Below are 19,153 nucleotides of genomic sequence, written 5' to 3'. Positions count from 1 at the left end.
TTGAAAATTGTTAAAGTGAATTTAGCTGTGCTTAGTACACGCTCACAGCTCTCCAAAGAAACCAGATATTCGGGGTGGGGGTGGGGGCGGGGAGGCGGGAACTGCTTCACTCAAACAGCTTCGTGAAGTCATTTGCACACATTCTAAAAACTGATTTTCTTTCTCTTTGACTCAGCATATCTTCCCCTGAAAAACCGATATGCCAGGATGTTGGGCTTTTTGCTGCCCCCGTGAGCAACTGCAGTGGGCCTTTTTTTCTTCACACCGAAAGACGTACATATTGGACGCCTGTGTTTTCCTCAAAGGTCTACGAGTCTATTGAGGTGACAGTAGGAAAGAATCCCACAAACAGCCTTCCTGTCACCGGCACGGTCCCCGAGACAGTCTGAGCACCTGTTTCTTACTTCTTACTTGGCATTTTGCTGGGTCACACGAGTCTTTTTGTTCTCTGATTCTCACAGTTGGTGCTGTGTTCGGGCCCCTCTGGTGAGCTGTGACTCTGAAAAAAACCCAAAAAACTACTGATTTCCACCTGTGGCTAGTGCAATCGGTGTTGTGACTTTGCAGCCACACCTTGTAAATCTCTGCAGGCTACAAGCTTGCATCTGTCTCCCGTGGTTCCGAGAATAATGTACCGCAGACACCGACAGGTAGGACCGTTATCGTCGCTGATGTTCTCACCATCTGGAATGGTTACAGTTGTCAGGATCTGAGCTGACTCATGGCGCTGAGGAATCATTTCACTAATGGCAGCTCTAATCAGGAGGGATGAAGCCGTTGCTAAGTGCTGCTGCATGAAGAAAATACCCTGCCAGATGAAAAGGAAAGGCTGTTGATTTGCTCTTGCCCATTTGAAAATAAAGTGGCTTGGAATGTCCTTCTCAGTTGCATCTAATAACGGGCCATCCTTCATGCCAGGATCCAGACCAGACTTCAGGAGCTTGGGCTGGGGCTATGGGCAGAGGACATGTCCTTCTTCTCTGTGGCCACCTGTGCCCTGAGGAGACGGAGCAATCCCCTGATGGGGGCTTAGCAGTTTGGTGTGGAGAGAGCTGCACAAACAGACGTGGATAAGGTTTTTCACCCAACACCCTCCCTCCAGCATTTGCCGTCGTGCTGTTCTGTGCAAACCCTGACCTCACCAGAGGCACCCTATTACTGTCACAGTCGGGCCCTGTGGAAAGTTCCATCGGCAGCTGGAGGCTCGGAGTGGGGGGTCACTGAGCTCATCCTGAACCTTAACTGTTGACTCCAGAAGGAATCAGCTCTGGCAAGCCCTTGATCTGGGACTTCCAACCTCCGGAACTGTGAGAGAACACCCTCTGTTGTTCTATGCCACACTCAGTTTGTGATAGTTTGTTATGGCAGCCCTGGGAAACTCATCCAGCAGGGGATCAGCAGACCTTACGTGTCACGAGAAGCAGCCAGCAGACCAGAGCAAAAGAGACTCCCCTTGTGACTGAGGGTTTCCATCAGCTCCTCCGTGAGCGGCCACACCAAATATGCTTGGAGTCTGGGCTTAAGACTGTGTCATAAAATATAGAGTTTTCATCTCATGGCAGGGACTGGCCGGGGGTTGATTTCCTTGGATCAACTCCTTTTGTTACCATCAAGGACCCTAAGTCTAGGCTGAAAGCTCACCCCTGTCCTTCTCCCCGCCACCCCCTGCACTGGGCGGAAACAGGGGTGCCATGACTACTTCTCCTGGAGGTGACAGTGCAGGGTGTCCTTTTAAACCATTTCCTGTTCATTGCCATGTGGCGGCCACATCGTCCTCTTCTTCGATCGTCTTCCCATACTCCTTTTCCCCCTGGCCTTGCCTTCTGTAGCTGCTCACGCATTTCACCAGTGATCCTGAGAAACCTTGTTATAAGGAAATCCATCAGCATCCTTAATCTTACAAGAAAAGCTAACACCTAAGTAGTATTTACATGTTACTCAATAAACTCATTTAATCCTTACAATCAACCTGTTGCATCCCCCTTTCACAGACAATGAAATTGAGGCCAAGAGAGGTTAACTTGCCCAAGGTCAACAACCAGTAAGCGACAGACGGAGACATAAACCCACAAAGTCTTGCTCAAGAGTCCGATGGGTAACTACCATGTAAACTGCTTCCAAGGTGGCAGCAGAGGAAAAAGCGCCACTGGGGCTGGTGGCCAGATGCCATCTTCCGCTTCCCATGCTCACCATCCTTTTGGGACTGTCCCACTTGAGACTGGAGTACCCCCTTGTAACACAAGCTCCCCCTTGACCCAGGAGAAGGTGAACGACCCTACCTTTAACTCCTCACAGCCACAGCCGCAACTGAGCTAAAATCATTAAAGCAAAGCCTAAACGCGAGCCGCAGAGGGTAACAGTGTGCTCCAACATCCACGGGGCCCTGGACGAGCCTCGCCACCCTGCTCCCAGGAGGTCTCCACAGTGGAGGCCACCTCACTCTCTCCCCCAGAGGGACAGGCTGCAGAATTACGTCTAAATCCTGGCCCTAGGCCAGGGGGAGGCCATGAGAAGAAGGGGCTGCCCTTCCTGCCCACGTGCCCTGCCCTCCCACTTCTAGCTCCTTCCTGAGGACCAGCCTCCTTCCCTGGGAATGACCAATCCCCTCCCCCTCCCTACTCCATGCCAGGAAAATTCCTCTCTTCACCCACGGGGATCCGGTCTTACCCTGTGCTCTCAACAAGACCCCTGTCCTGACACAACACAGCAAACCTGGCATCACACCCTGAGACCTGCAGGTCCAGGGCCAAAAGGTGGGAGTGTCCCTTACATCCCCTGTTCAACACAGGGGGCAGGTTCTGGCCATCGGAACTGTCACTTCCTCCCGCATAACCTGTCAATACAGACTCACTCTTACCTCTACTAGTCATTTATTTACTCCTTGCTATAATCAAAATGACATTCCTTTAAAGAATCTACTGAGGAGTATAAGGAACATTTGTTTCTTGTTTCAGGTATTCATGGCAACGTGAAGGTGTTGTGGCTGCAGTGGACTCCCCGTGCTGTCCAATCAGCCCCAAACCCTTAGGAAATGAAACTGACAATGACACTGCACTGAAACAACACCTGGCTTCCAGCAAGCTGTCCTACGTGCTTCATTCCACCCATTCCTTACTGCCAAAAACTGGTGTCTGATTTCTGCCTGTGCCAATGACTCCAACTGTTAACTCGATGCCAGGGTGTGGCGTGTTTGAAAATTATTGCAAATTTAGTGACATCTCAGTGCTGGTCAAAGGCTGTGCTCACTGCAGAAGTGAAAGTATGGTTTTTGCTTTGGGAAAATCTGCAGAACACTTTCTTAAACCACTGCCTGATGAGAAAGAGAGGGTTTTTTTTTCCCCCCCAGTAGAAACCTATTTCTGATTTTGAAGTAAAGAGAAGTTGTATGTTATGTACTGAAAATAAAGATATCTATCTTTAACCACTTCTGGTTCAAAAAAGCAGCTTGCTATAAGAGATTATGATAGTGCTTTAGGATTAAGTTCTTCAAAAGACAAATAGGATATTCCCGAATGTTGTCACATTGAAATACTAAACATTAAAATCTCAATTTATCAACAGTTCATAGGATATTAGGAAAGCACTGAGTCAGTTATAGGGCAGCTTCCAGCAGAATCTAGAAAGATGCTTAGAAAATGAAGATTATTGGTTTTTTGAGTTAAAGAGCAGGAAGGAAACTTAGTGATTCAACTTCTTATCTCAAAGATGAAGGGGAAAAAAAGGTGTGCAGATAAGTTTGGAAGAAGTCACCCGCCCCCAGAAAGGACCGTTTTTCAGCCCTGCAGAGCATTCACATCTGGCCACCGGTGCTGTGCACAGAACTGCAGGCTATTTTGGTGTCTAACCTGAACCGAATGCCACAGTGAACCAGACGGGGGCCTCCTCGCCGTTCTTCACGCCTCCCTGGCACTTAGCTCCTGTCCAGCTCACTTAAGGTTGGAGGTATTTCGTCTTTTAAAACCTCAGGGCTGACAGGCTGCACTAACCAAATCAACCACGCTCCCACTGTCTCACCAGCCAGAGCGGAAGGTTAGTACTCACAGCATCTGTTCTTGTTTGCTTGATTTCTCTCTCTTTTTTGTTTTTGTTCTGTTTTATAGCTAATTAAATTCCTCTGCACCTCTGACTGGCTTCATTTTGGCCCATCAACTAAGCAAGAACTGGGAGGGCTTACCATCAAGTTTGTGAATATAAAAAGGCTCTTAATTTTGCCAAAAGCTACCCAGAAGACAACCTTAACCAAATCATAGTTAAACATTTCCTCTGTCCCTTCTCTGGATCATGCTTTAAAAGAGACTAATATGGGCAGAAAAAAGAATTGATCTTGTATTCACTTAGGCAAAAGAAAGTGGGGCAGTTATTTGAGACCAAATTAAAAAAAAGTAGAGCAGAAATCTACTTTCATACATTAGTAAGCAATACAAAACAAACAAAAAGTGGTTATACTGTTAGGACCCAGAGCAAGGCTAAGGCAGTGATCAAAATGGGAAGGCCCTTGTGTAAAGAGATCCTTGTACATCGTTTATATCAACATAAAATTCAAACTAGCACTCTATTTCTAAAGCTATTTTTCAAAATAGGAAATTTTTAATGTAAATGTAATACCTACCTATTATTAAAAATAAAATGAAATTTGGACATCAAAAACAAAACAAAACAAAGCAAAACACCAGAAGGTCTGGATCTGAAGCTTAACTCTGCTATTATAGAGCGGTTTGAATTTAGAGCTATCATTTAAACTCCTCTGCACCGCATTTCCTCCTGTGTAATATGGAATGCAAACTGAATAATTTTTAATTTGCTGAGATCTTAGATGCTTTTTAGTAGAGCAAAATATTTTTTCTCTCTTTTTGGTAGATGAAGAAATTGAAAATGAGGGAAGTTAAATGAATTGCCTAAAACTACCACCTCAAAGGATTGAGAATGAAAATGAGGTAATAAGCAAAGAATATATAACTTATTTAATACTCTGAATTTGTAGTTGTCTTTGGCAAAATATTGAGGTAGATAAGGCTTGTTTTCTGAGCTGCCTTTCTGCCCTGACTTCTCTCTGAGCACCATTTAACTTTGCAGCCATCGTTTGCCAGGAGGGCCGGGGGAACTGGTAACGTAGTTGTAGCTGTCTGGTGTGGCTTTTAACCTTACGCTTCAGGACCGCTGGATTTGTATACCTCGGAAAATATACCACGAGGAATATTGAGAATGAAGCAGCTTTTGGAAGTGTGAAGGTTGGATGCTGGTAGTTTGTCAATCTTAGCCTTTTATGGCTGCTACAGAATCTTGAACGTAAAAAGATTAGGGCGCAAGGAGACAGCGCCTGGAGAAAAGTGGACAAGATGTTGGCAGCTTAGAAGAAAATTTCTGGGTATGAAAACCGTTCTGTTCTTCTTTCCTAAAAGCTGACCATTTGGAAGGCAACACAATATAAAACAAAGTTAATTTAGAAAGTGCACATGAATGAAATGTGATTAATTTTCAAATATCTTCACTTCCATATACTTTGGCTATTGTGGTTCAGAAATGTGGGCCTAAGTTCCTAAAGTGGACCTAGAACTGCATTGGTTCAGGGCTACAAACCATTGGTCCCAGTTGCTGGGGGTTCATGTTGGACTTTGGACCAATAGCATTAGAATCACTGGGATACTTCTTTAAAATGAAGATTTTCCAGGTCTTAGAACTAGATTTTTTGAATTGACTGAAATGGAAAGGAGCCTGGGCATCAGTGTTATTTTAAATGTCCAGGTGCTTGTCAGTATTGAGCAGTCATATGCCCAGGAATTCTTTGAGAGGTGTTCAGTTGTTTCAGGACTAAAGTGGGGAGAGTTTGTAGCAAAAGTTTAGTGAAAGTCAGACCTGGCCAGGAATAGATGTCACACTCAAACTGGGTAACTCGAACAAAGATTAATCAAGGGAAGAATTACCAAAGCATGACTAGTGTATAGGGAAGCCCACAAGTCATGGTGCAGAGCCCCAAGACTAGCAAGAGTAGGGAGTCCTCACCACCCTAAGCCCAAAGGGCCAAGGGAAAGGGAGTGTTATTGGAACAAACACAGGATAGCTATATGGACAGGACCACTGGACAGGATGTATAGCCCTGAAAAAAGATGCAGTCATTATACAGCCATGTTCATAGAAGCATTATTCACTACAGCCGAAAGGTGGAAACAACTAAAATGTCCACCAACAGATGAGTGGATCAACAAAATGTGGTATATCCAGACAATGGAATATTATTCAGCCTTAAAAAGGAATGAAATTCTGATACGTGCTATGGCATGCACGAACCTTGAGAACAATTTGCTGTGTGAAATAAGCCAGACACAAAAGGACAAATATTGAATGATTCTCCTTATAAGAGGTTCCTAGAAGAAGAAAATTCATAGACACTAAAAGTAGAATAGAGATTACCAGGAGCTGGGGTGGGGGGCGGGGAGGGTGAAGAGCTGTCATTTAATGGGTATGGAATTTCTGTTTGGGGTGATGAAAAAGTTCTTGAAATGGATAGTAGTGATGATTGCACTATGAATGTACTTAATACCACTGAATTGTGCAACTAAAAATGGTTAAAACTAAGCACTGAAATTGAAACTGTGATTAAAAATCTTCCAACAAACATAAGCCCAGGACCAGATGGCTTCACAGGCTAATTCTATCAAACATTTAGAGAAGAGCTAACACCTATCCTTCTCAAACGCTTCCAAAATATAGCAGAGGGAGGAACACTCCCAAACTCATTCTACAAGGTCACCATCACTCTCATACCAAAGCCAGACAAAGATGTCACAAAGAAAGAAAACTACAGGCCAATATCACTGATGAAAAATCCTCAACAAAATACTAGCAAATAGAATCCAACAGCACATTAAAAGGATCATACACTATGATCAAGTGGGGTTTATCCCAGGAATGCAAGGATTCTTCAATATATGCAAATCAATCAACGTGATACACCATATTAACAAATTGAAGGAGAAAAATCATATGATCATCTCAATAGATGCAGAGAAAGCTTTCGACAAAATTCAACACCCATTTATGATAAAAACCCTCCAGAAAGTAGGCATAGAGGGAACTTTCCTCAACATAATAGAGGCCATATATGACAAACCCACAGCCAACATTGTCCTTAATGGTGAAAAACTGAAACCATTTCCACTAAGATCAGGAACAAGACAAGGTTGCCCACTCTCACCACTATTATTCAACATAGTTTTGGAAGTTTTAGCCACAGCAATCAGAGAAGAAAAAGAAATAAAAGGAATGCAAATCAGAAAGGAAGAAGTAAAGCTGTGACTGTTTGCAGATGACATGATACTATACATAGAGAATCCTAAAGATACTACCAGAAAACTACTAGAGCTAATCAATGAATTTGGTAAAGTAGCAGGATACAAAATTAATGCACAGAAATCTCTTGCATTCTTATACACTAATGATGAAAAATCTGAAAGTGAAATTAAGAAAACACTCTCATTTACCATTGCAACAAAAAGAATAAAATATCTAGGAATAAACCTACCTAAGGAGACAAAAGACCTGTATGCAGAAAATTATAAGACACTGATGAAAGAAATTAAAGATGATACAAATAGATGGAGATATATACCATGTTCTTGGATTGGAAGAATCAACATTGTGAGAATGACTCTACTACCCAAAGCAATCTACAGATTCAGTGCGATCCCTATCAAACTACCAATGGTAGTTTTCACAGAACTAGAACAGAAAATTTCACGATTTGTATGGAAACACAAAAGACCCCGAATAGCCAAAGCAATCTTGAGAAAGAAAAACGGAGCTGGAGGAATCAGGCTCCCTGACTTCAGACTATCCTACAAAGCAACAGTAATCAAGACAGTATGGTACTGGCACAAAAACAGAAATATAGATCAATGGAACAGGATAGAAAGCCCAGAGATAAACCCATGCACATATGGTCATCTTATCTTTGATAAAGGAGGCAAGAATATACAGTGGAGAAAAGACAGCCTCTTCAATAAGTGGTGCTGGGAAAACTGGACAGCTGCATGTAAAAGAATGAAATTAGAACACTCCCTAACACCATACACAAAAATAAACTCAAAATGGATTAAAGACCTAAATGTAAGGCCAGGCATTATTATACTCTTAGAGAAAAATATAGGCAGAACACTCTATGACATAAATCACAGCAAGATCCTTTTTGACCCACCTCCTAGAGAAATGGACATAAAAGCAAAAATAAACAAATGGGACCTAATGAAACTTAAAAGCTTTTGCACAGCAAAGGAAACCATAATCAAGACCAAAAGACAACCCTCAGAATGGGAGAAAATATTTGCAAATGAAGCAACTGACAAAGGATTAATCTCCAAAACATACAAACAACTCATGCAACTCAATATCAAAAAAACAAACAACCCAATCCAACAATGGGCAGAAGACCTAAATAGACATTTCTCCAAAGAAGATATACAGATTGCCAACAAACACATGAAAGAATGATCAACATTATTAATCATTAGAGAAATGCAAATCAAAACTACAATGAGATAACATCTCACACCAGTCAGAATGGCCATCATCAAAAAATCTACAAACAATAAATGCTGGAGAGGGTGTGGAGAAAAGGGAACCCTCTTGCACTATGGGTGGGAATGTAAATTGATACAGCCACTATGGACAACAGTATGGAGGTTCCTTAAAAAACTAAAAATAGAACTACCATATGACCCAGCAATCCCACTACTAGGCATATACCCTGAGAAAACCATAATTCAAAAAGAGTCATGTACCGAAATGTTCATTGCAGCTCTATTTACAATAGCTAGGACATGGAAGCAACCTAAGTGCCCATAAACAGATGAATGGATAAAGAAGATGTGGCACATATATACAGTGGAATATTACTCAGCCATATAAAGGAACAAAACTGAGTTATTTGTAGTGAGGTGGATGGACCTAGAGACTGTCATACAGAGTGAAGTAAGTCAGAAAGAGAAAAACAAATACCGTATGCTAACACATATATATGGAATCTAAAAAGAAAAAAAGAAAAAAAATTGGTCAGAAGAACCTAGGGGTAAGATGGGAATAAAGATGCAGACCTACTAGAGAATGGACTTGAGGATATGGGGAGGGGGAAGGGTAAGCTGCGACAAAGTGAGAGAGTGGCACGGACATATATACACTACCAAACATAAAATAGATAACTAGTGGGAGGCAGCCGCATAGCACAGGGAGATCAGCTCGGTGCTTTGTGACCACCTAGAGGGGTGGGATAGGGAGGGTGGGAGGGAGGGAGATGCAAGAGGGAAGAGATATGGGGACATATGTATATGTATAACTGATTCACTTTGTTATAATGCAGAAACTAACACACCATTGTAAAGCAATTATACTCCAATAAAGATGTTAAAAAAATGGTTAAAACTGTAAATGTTATGTGTTTTTTATTATCACAATTTTTAAAAATGCAGATTAAGATAAAAAAAGAGGATGCAGCCAACCTGCAGCAATTCTTCAGGGGGCAGGCTCGGGGATAAAGATGAAAATTGTTTGTCCTTTCACCCTCCAGTTGTGGCCAGTCTCTCATCTGTTGATCCTACTGGAATGCACAGAACAAGAGATCCCGTTTATATTGTTCATGAGAAGAAGTCTGAAGGGACTTACAGAAGCTAATTAGCTGGGTCCTGCCATTCAATCAACTGTTCTCTAGAGGAAGCAGCAAACCTCCTACCCTAACCTTAACCCTAACTCAGCATCAAAAAAGGGTTGGAATGAGAAAAGCTGGTGGCAGGTGTTTCTCCTGATCCAGAAACAGCCACACACAACAAGTAAACACAGTGGTGTGTTTTCCAGTTAACCTAGAAAATCTTTGTTTAAATGCCATGATGTTCATTTCTATCATTTGATCTAGAAATCCCACTTCTAGGAATCTACCTTAAGGAAATAATCAGAAACATAGACTGAAAATTACACACAAGGAGATTCACTGAAAATTTTTTCATAAAAAATTTCACAAAAAAAGGAGCAACTAAATGTCCAGCATGCACAATATAATATTAGATGAGAAAGCAGGCTACTAACTGAATATAGACTGTAATGCCGATTGCATAAGAGGCTGCAGAGTACACTAAAATATTAGTATGGTTATCTTGGAATGATTGAATTAAGAATGATTTTTTTTTCGTATTTTTCAACATTTCTGTATTGAAGGCGATTTACTTGGATAAACAAGAAAAAACAACACGTGTTATTTTTTTAAACCTCATGTCTGCCTCACATGATAAATATTCCCAATATAGAGACCTACAGAATCTCCTCTGCCATTCTGTATAGAAGGCATTGATTACCTGCTGGCTGCCTATTAACTTGAAGGGAAGCAGCCAGGGGGAGGGCAACCATGTCCTCTGAAATAGACAGCGTGCGTGGCTGAGGGTGCAGCTTCCTTTGATGGAATATTGCTAAAGAATGAAATTCTATCTCCTGCAAGAAATTATTTCTGCTGGCTGTGCAAACATCAGGCTGGAGCCTGCCCTTGGAGAGGCGGCTGCATTACTATGTATTTGTAAAATCAGCAGAGCCTGGGCATGAACGGTCATAGTGGTTGATTTTACAAGCTGCTCACGACAGGAATCTGCACACAGAAAACCATAACTCAGAGTAGATTTAGCCTATTGTGATTCCTCCTTATTTTAGGTTTTGCCATTTTGAAAGGGTGTCATTTTACCCAGGAGTAAATGCGCTTTGTGTAAAATGACTTCAGAGATATGAAATTACAATATATTAACCTAAACTTGGTACATCCTAGTCTACCTTTTATACTTTGTTTAAGCATTTCTTATCCTTGCACCTCTCATACTATGGGGAGGGCAGCTTTGGAAGGTCCACTCCATGGATGGTCAGTGGACCCCAAGGCTTCAGGGATCCTCTCCAGGAAAGAGGACACCTACGCAGGTCAGATGCCCTGCTGAGTCTGCTCAGTGCTCGACCTCTATACTTAAGACTTCCTGTTAGTGACAGTGGCCGCGCCAGTATTTGGTGGTGGGAAGGCACCGGTCTGCTGCTGGCTTGGCATCAAGTCCTTGCACGGGGTCAGCAGCAGATGGCAAGAATTTTTAATCCCCACAAACGGTGCTACCTTCAAACTGAAACTTGGTGAAGTCCCCAAAATTTCCATCCCATCTGCCTAGTCCCAAGTATCATTTGCTGTCAACTTTACACTTCAAATCATCTTCTGGACTTGTGGTATTTTAACCAGCAAAATTAATTTTGCCATCAGTGAAATCAATAAAACATTGCAAAAAGTTCCAAGAGAGCTTTAAATGTTTTTTCCAGTTTTATTGAGAAATAATTGACATGCATCACTGTATAAGTTTAAGGTGTACAGCATGATGGTTTGATTTACATATACTGTGAAATGATTACCACCATAGGTTTGGCTAACATCCATCTTCTCATATAGATACACTAAAAAGAAAAGACAGAAGAAGGGAAAAAAAGTTTCTCCTTGTGGTGAGAACTCATAGGATTTACTTGCTTAACAGCTTTCCTATATATCACACAGCAGTGTTATAGTCATCATGTTGTACATTACACATTTTTAAATTTTTCAATACAAAAATAAACCATTTGAGGGCTTCCCTGGTGGCGCAGTGGTTGAGAGTCTGCCTGCTGATGCAGGGGAGACGGGTTCGAGCCCTGGTCCGGGAAGATCCCACATGCCGCGGAGCAACTAAGCCCGTGCGCCACAACTACTGAGCCTGCGCGTCTGGAGCCTGTGCTCCGCAATGAGAGGCCGAGACAGTGAGAGGCCCGCGCACCGCGATGAAGAGTGGCCCCCACTTGCCGCAACTGGAGAAAGCCCTCGCACAGAAACGAAGAACCAACACAGCCAAAAATTAATTAATTAATTAATTAATTTTAAAAAATAAAAACTAAAAAATAAACCATTTGAGAGAATCGCTCTTAGCCAATTAGGGTAGGTACAGCAAAAAAAAAAAAAAAAAAAATTTTGAAACTTTTTGTTTTTTTAAAGAAGTGTAGTTGATTTACAATTTTTTTTTGTTTTTTGGGGGGGTTCTTTTGGCCACGCTGTGAGGCATGTGGGATTTTAGTTCCCCAACCAGGGATGGAACCCGCACCCCCTGCATTGGAAGCACGGAGTCTTAACCACTGGACCGCCAGGGAAGTCCTTGTGAAGCTTTTTTGACACACTGCTTGGGTCACATCCCAAAAGATTCCAACCTAGTAAGTCTTGGGTGGAAACTGCCTGTCTGTATATTGAAAATGCTCCACTTAAGAGCAATTGCATTAAAAATGACTGGAAGCAATGAGGCAATTTTAATAGCATTTATTGTTAGTAGAATATCTTCTGAAAAATATGTTTTTTTTCTTTTACACTTGGTTGTATCCGGACAAAACAATGTTTACCCACTGCTTATTCTCGACCCCAGATTACTGACTTAAGGTTTGAGTGAGGGCCAAGGAGATAGCCACCTTGACATAAAGCAGAGGGATTATCCTCCGACATTAATAATGTCTTTCATAACTGAGCAGCTTACTTTCCCCACGATTTTCCAAGTTACGGCTGAAAGCTCCCTGATCTCAAGCCAGAATGAGAGGGAATTCATATTTCTTAATGATTAATATGGCATTCTTTCCAGAGAGAAATCAAGTGTGAGCATAAGTAACTTGGCTGAGCGTACGAAAGATGAAGACAGACATATCTGAAGAGGCCTCAAGATGCAGAATGTAATGCTGTGGTTGCATTTGACTAAACATAATGTATCTATTCAGAGAGGAAAATGGAATTTTTTAAATCTGTATTGAGCAAAAACTGAATTCCTTTTTTTTTTCTTCTGTCCTACGTAAATGTATCACACCGTTGAAGTTATCGAAACAGTATCAGAGAAGGCCAGAAAGGGATGCAGGGTTGCCAAGGTTTTTTATGCATGTGATTGAGTTCTGAAAAAGTTGTTATATGACCAGGTCAGGTGGCAAACGTTCAGTGAACACAAAGGAAAGTGTTGCAATCAAAGAATCATTCCTCTATGAACTTAAAAATACAGAGTGGTAATTGTATGTTACTATTACTTCATAGCCAATGATTCCATCTGTCTGGGTTGAGCCCTCGGGAAAGGTCTTGATAGCGCCTGCTGCGAAGGAAAGACCCAGATTCATTTTCAAGGAAAGGACACAGATTCATTTTCAAGCGGCAACGCTTTCAAAAACAATGACGCTTTGTGGGTTCTCTGCAATTACCAAGTGATCCATACAGAAGAAGTTGGGGGTTTATAGTCCCAGAAAAAGAGATGTTACCAACAGAACGAGCCCTTCACAATGTCTCCGGTGGTTTCGGATTTCTGTCCCCTATCTTAATTAGGGATAGGTTAGGAGGATAGACTTCCAAACAATATCTGGGAAGAAACAATAGTAATAGCCGGAGAAGAAATTCCCTTGAAGATGACACTATCTGAGATGAGGTCAAAAGAAGAACCACCCTGCCGCCCCGATTTGGGGGACTGCCCTGCAAACCTGCTGCTGTTGTCTGGGAGTTTATGTTTAAATCTCTGCGGCATCTCCCCTAGATCTTTCCAGAGAAAGGATTGCTAAGCAGGAGCAGGATGATCACATCGTTCCCACTTGAACTCGATGCGATGAGCACATTTGTTTGTCCTCATTAAGTGCAGCGTGGCCAGCTCTAACGGACATGCAGAGGCAGCGTGCTGGGGCCGGGCCAGCGAGCCAGGAGCTGGGCAGGAGAGGGGGGCCCGGCCCACGGTCTGCCCGAGACAAGCTTTGCCGCCTGGGGAAGTTAGCTGCTTCCCTGAGATCTTGGGTAACTTGTCAATAAGCAGAGGCCTTTAGGTAGAGGTTTTCCAGAAGCCCCTGGGGTCCCAGGAAATGCCAAGGCTACCTCAGGGGTCGCAGGACGGCCAGACAGGGGCATTGCCTACAGACCCTTGCCCCCATTTCAAGCAGGGCATCTCTGATCGGATCCTTTATATATATTGAGTTCTAAGTAAGACAGATTTTAAAGGTGTGAAACCACAGGACTAGCTAAGCTTCACATTCCTTACTTACAAAAAGGCAAAGTGAGGAATCTGATCATCTTTCTTCGTGGCCAAGCATAACGGTGGTTAGAAGCAGGGACTCTGGAGCCACTTGCCTGGGGTCAAACCCTCATGCCTTCTGTCTGGAGCTAGGTGACCCTGGAAAAGTTTCTTAACTTCCCCGTGCCTCAGTTTCCTCATCGGTGACGTGTGTGTAATAACAGTACTTGCCTCACAGGATTCTCGTGAGAATTAGATGAGGTAATATGTACAAAGCCCTCAAAACAGTGCCCAGCACAGAAACAAATGTTTCTTATTATCCTTGGCCCCAGTTAGCAGTGAGCTTCTGGGCCAGCATCGTTAAAGCCACAGAAGGAAACGCAGAGGAGCTCACTCATTCCGTGTAAAGGTGCTTGGGAGCATAATTGGATTGGCTGAAAGTGCCTTTTAAAATGATACTGTTGGTTTCTGAATCACATTTAGGAAGAAAAGCAGAACAGAAGGTGGTAAATGCCTTTATGGGAGAGCTTGGCAGAAGAGGCAGGTGCGACAGTAAAGTTAATTGGTGACTGGGAGGTGGAACCTCTGGGCAGAGGCGGGGTGACAGCATGAGCTAGCTCCTCTCCTGCTCTGCTTTATGGTGATTAATTCATTAGGGATTCTGAAAGCCCGTTCTTGGGTGGCTGCTGGTCCTGTCTTTGCCCAGACAGGGATGATGTCAGCCTACAGTTCATGGAGTTCTGCAATCCTCTGGAGGATTCCGGGAGCTTACAGAGCATCTCCAGGCTGCCAGCCAGCACTCTGAAAACTAAATCCCATTTGGATCTTGTGCATCCTGGCTTGCTTGTGTCTAGCAGATCTTTGTGGTTGTTGCTCTCTGTACAAGCACGGGGGCATGAGAAGCAACCTCCGGGGTTCCTTATGAAAGACTCACTTTTCTAGCCCCCTGGCTCACTGAGAATTCGGCTCTGTTTCTCAGCCTCTTCTCTCGTTCACAAAGGGCAGGGAATGGGCTAACACAGCAGGGATAGATCGAATTTAAGATGCAGGATTTCAGATCATAAAATGTATTGTTATTTTATGTACCACTAAGCAAGAAACAAATACCTGCTAATTAAACTCAGACACAAGCTTTAAAAAATCAGTTTGAAAATGCTCTTTCAGACATACTCAGACTTTTTAAAAAGTCACATATCACTCTTGTGCACACATAAAAAGAAAAATAGCAGGTTGGGGTGTTCCTAAAACTTTTTGCATGCAGAGTCTGTCTTCTGAATCACTTTTTAATCCTCAATCAACAATATCTGTGTTTCTTCACGTAATGTCATCCTCTGTGTGGTCGGGAGCCCTGTTTATGTAGAACAACAGTCAAATCATAGAGTAAATTTCTGAAGACATTGTAAGTGGCCTGGGGACGTAGCACAGGTGGTGACAACCAGGCACGTATCACAATCGAAATGCCCCATGAACAGCTGTGACAGGTCTGTACTTGTGCCAGCAACGACAAGTACTCCTTCACGACTGCCACCAGGCCAGCAGCAACTGCAAGGTGCATCCCAACTGAAAGAACCTTGAAATGTGAAAAAATGTGCATCTTAGGATCCATGAAATTGGCAATAAAGATTTACTCTTAAGAGGATGGGTTACATTCCCAGGAAACTTTTCATGGATTATTGAAAAACTGTTCTTCATCCTATTAGTGAGAAGGTATATAGTGAATTTTTGGCCTTTCTCAAAAACTTGACACTTTCTCCAGTCAGGGTATGCTGGAGGATCAGAAGATTCCAGAGGTGAGAGTCAGCCTTGGGAGAGGACAACTGCTCTTGTGATGTGTTTTACATTTGCTGAAAGTGTTTTCCCCTTAAGTAAGAGTCATTTATTTGTGTGATGGCATTGCTATTTGCTGTGAAAATACAAATACCCTTAGAAAGGTCACTCAGTGTTCTTCCTGCCTGATTAATGATTTCTCCCTTCTAGGGTAGATTTTGCCAGAGGTTTATTTAAACGAGCCAAACTTTTAAAAAGAAAAATCTCTGAATGTTTCAACAGCATAAAGCTTAGATCACAAAACACCACATATTGTATGATTTCATTTATATAAAATGTCCAGAATAGGAAAATCTATAGAGACAGAAAGTCAATTAGTAGTTGCCAGGGGCTGAGGGGAGGGGGGAGCAGGAGTGATAGTTAATGGGTACAGGGTTACTTTTTGGAGAGACAAAAGTGTTCTAAAATTAGATTGTGGTGATGATTGCACAACCCTGTAAATATACTAAAAACATTGAATTGTACACTTTAAATGAGTGAATTGTATAGTATACGAATTATATCTCAACAAAGGAATTTTTATTGAAGTATAGTTGATTCATAATGTTGTATTAGTTTCAGGTGTACAGCAAAGTGATCCAGAATTTTCCAGATTTCCAAAGAATTTTCCAGATTCTTTTCACATATAGATTATTACAAAATATTGAGTATAGTTCCCTGTGCTATACAGTAGGTCCTTCAAGAAAGAAAAATTTAAAAACACTTAAGAGAATGTGCTGTGTGTATATTAACCTAAACAGAAGTTCTTTTACATTTATCCCAGTGATATTTATTTAATAAAAGCTTAGAATTATTTTGTTCAAAGCAATTTGACAGACTCAACAAAGCAAACTGTTACGGGCTGTGGGAAAGAAGAGCTGATCTCCCCTTTGAGGAACCCACAATGAAGGAGGGGCAGGAGAGAGACACATAAATAACTCCGGAGGACAGAGGAAATATTCTGAAAGACTCCGAGGATCTTTGTGGGTGAGCTCCGGATTTGACTTTGATAGGTAGGTATGGGGGGAGGGGACGGGGAACATATGTGGAGCAGAAAAATGTCTCAGATCCTTTGCAGCTGAGAGAGACTTTCTTGGAAAGAGGACCCACTGAGAGCTTCTCTGGGCTGAGTTTAGGAATCGATGAGCCGAAGAGCATGAGGGCACGTAGAGTCGATCCAGAGAAGGTTCTCGGTCTGAGGGGGAGAATGCTGTCAGCAGGAATAGATCATGAAGCGATGTGAAAGGATCAGGAGAGTTGAGCAGGGTCACTCAGCTGGTTGCTGAGACAGATCATGAACTCAAATCCAGTTTCCTAACTCTCGGTTCAGTCATCACTCCTCGGAAATGAATGGCATAATACCTTTGGTGCCGTCCCCAGCAATGGCCGCCAGTGGTCTTGGGAGACTGCAGCCCAGTGGACAAACACAGTCTTTGGAAGGATGAAAGACAAAAGTCAAGGAGATGGCAAAGTAAGAACCTGCCATTGGTCCTTTTCCTTACTTCTTCAACCTCTCCCTTTAGGATCAGAAGCACTCATGTTCCATTAACATCCACTCCTGCAAGTGTGGAGTAAAACCCACCTTGGCAGGAAAAAGTCCCCTCCCACCCCTGTTCTCTAAGGGATGCTGCTGACATGGTCTGCCCACTCTGGAACCTTGATTGCAATTAAAATTGGCTTCATGGAGGACAGCTTTCTTTCTTTAACAAAGCCTCAGATTTTTAAAAAAATTCAGGTCTTTATAAAGACCCTCAAATAAGTAGAGATTGATTGAATCCATACTCTGGCAACTAACAATATAGAGGTAACCAGTTAACCCAATGGTTGACCCAAATAGTTGATCCAATCAAAATGTGTTTGTACTAAACCTATAAAAATATTCCGAACAGTTCGAGAGTTAACTTTTAATCCCTCCTCACGGGGGATTTCACTGAGGTCACTGTGTCTGTGTTGGCCTGTCAGCATCTTCTCCTTTTCTTGCCCTGGATGTTTTCATTAAGTAATCCCCTACTAGATTGCATGCTGTTCTTTAGCCATGCTCCTCGTCATCAGAATGGTTATTTCCGTGCACGAAGGCATTTCGTTAATTCTCCGTCTCCATCTGCAGTTGCCCGAAGTGCTCCTTTTAAGAACAGAGCCTTTGTCAGCCGCGTTTCTGCCTTGGGCCAGTAAGTCTACGTGGGGAGCCGAAGGCAAGCGTTTCCTCCCGGGGCTCACTTACTGCGGCGGCCCCCTGTTATCCAGGAAATTCTCCCTCCGCCCTCTCTCTCAGCTGAGTCTTTGCTCTGTGCTGAGCTGTCCCCGTAAGCTCTCAGAGAAGTGGAGAGGATGTTTACAACTTCTAGTTTTAGTGCTACCTTAAAACAAATCTCCTATCCTGCTCAGAAATCCTTGGTGTTTGCTGTTGAACCTGCTCTGTGTAGGCTCTGCTCAGCTTCTGCTCTTGGTATGCGCATCTTTGCTCCCTGGGGTGGTAGACTTACATGCACCACAGACGCAGGCACATGTGCCACTTCTGCTGTGGGGATTATTCCATTTAAAGGAAAAGCTGAGAAAGACAAATATCATATGCTATCACTTATATGTGGAATCTAAAAAAAAAAATGGTACAAATGAACTTATTTACAAAACAGAAATAGAGTCACAGACGTAGAAAACAAACTTATGGTTACCAGGGGGGCGGGGGTGAGGTGGGGAAGGGATGAATTAGGAGATTGGGATTGACATATACACACTACTATATATATAGTAGATAACTAATAAGGACTTACTGTATAGCACAGGGAACTCTACTCAATACTCTGTAATGACCCATGGGAAAAGAAACTAAAAAAAAAGTGGATATTTGTATATGTATAACTGATTCACTTGAACCTGAAACTAATGCAACATTGTAAATCAACTATACTCCAATAAATTAAAAAATAAATAAAGGAAAAGCTGAGCGTCTCTGGGAGGGCCCTCCTGACCTCTCAGCCCACCTCTCCCCAGCCTTGATTTTGTACCTGAACTATTTCCTTCCTTCATCAGTAGATACATGCTAATATACTGCTATTACTATAGACACCTAATTCATTCAAGCAGTGAATATTCCTGTCCATTTCTCCTCTCATAGTGGACAATCAAAAATTTGCACACTTACTCTTTATTAAATAAAAGAACAGTATACAGGTAACTTGCTCTCTAGTTCCATAATGTCACTCACCAAAGACTCCTTTCCTACAGAGTATTTGAATAGACTGGCTAATTCACGCTATGTGATCTTCTAAACTGCTTACCAATTTATCAAAATGGAAGGAATTCAAAACAGA

The 19,153-nt window shown here is 42.5% G+C and overlaps 1 long non-coding RNA gene across 1 annotated transcript in view; it reads right to left on the bottom strand.

The window, feature by feature from the left end:
- Positions 1-417: 417 nt before the first annotated feature.
- The window catches only part of LOC309661686, a 37,419-nt gene continuing 18,683 nt past the window's right edge, over positions 418-19,153 (bottom strand). Inside the window, exon 2 of the long non-coding RNA XR_014264160.1 lies at positions 418-13,139. This is a non-coding gene — a long non-coding RNA (uncharacterized lncRNA). The remainder of the gene's footprint in view (positions 13,140-19,153) is intronic.

This window comes from Balaenoptera physalus (assembly GCF_965194825.1).
Source record: "Balaenoptera physalus genome assembly, chromosome: 5".
NCBI classification, from domain to species: Eukaryota; Metazoa; Chordata; class Mammalia; order Artiodactyla; family Balaenopteridae; genus Balaenoptera; species Balaenoptera physalus.
This window is presented reverse-complemented; position numbering and strand designations above follow the sequence as displayed.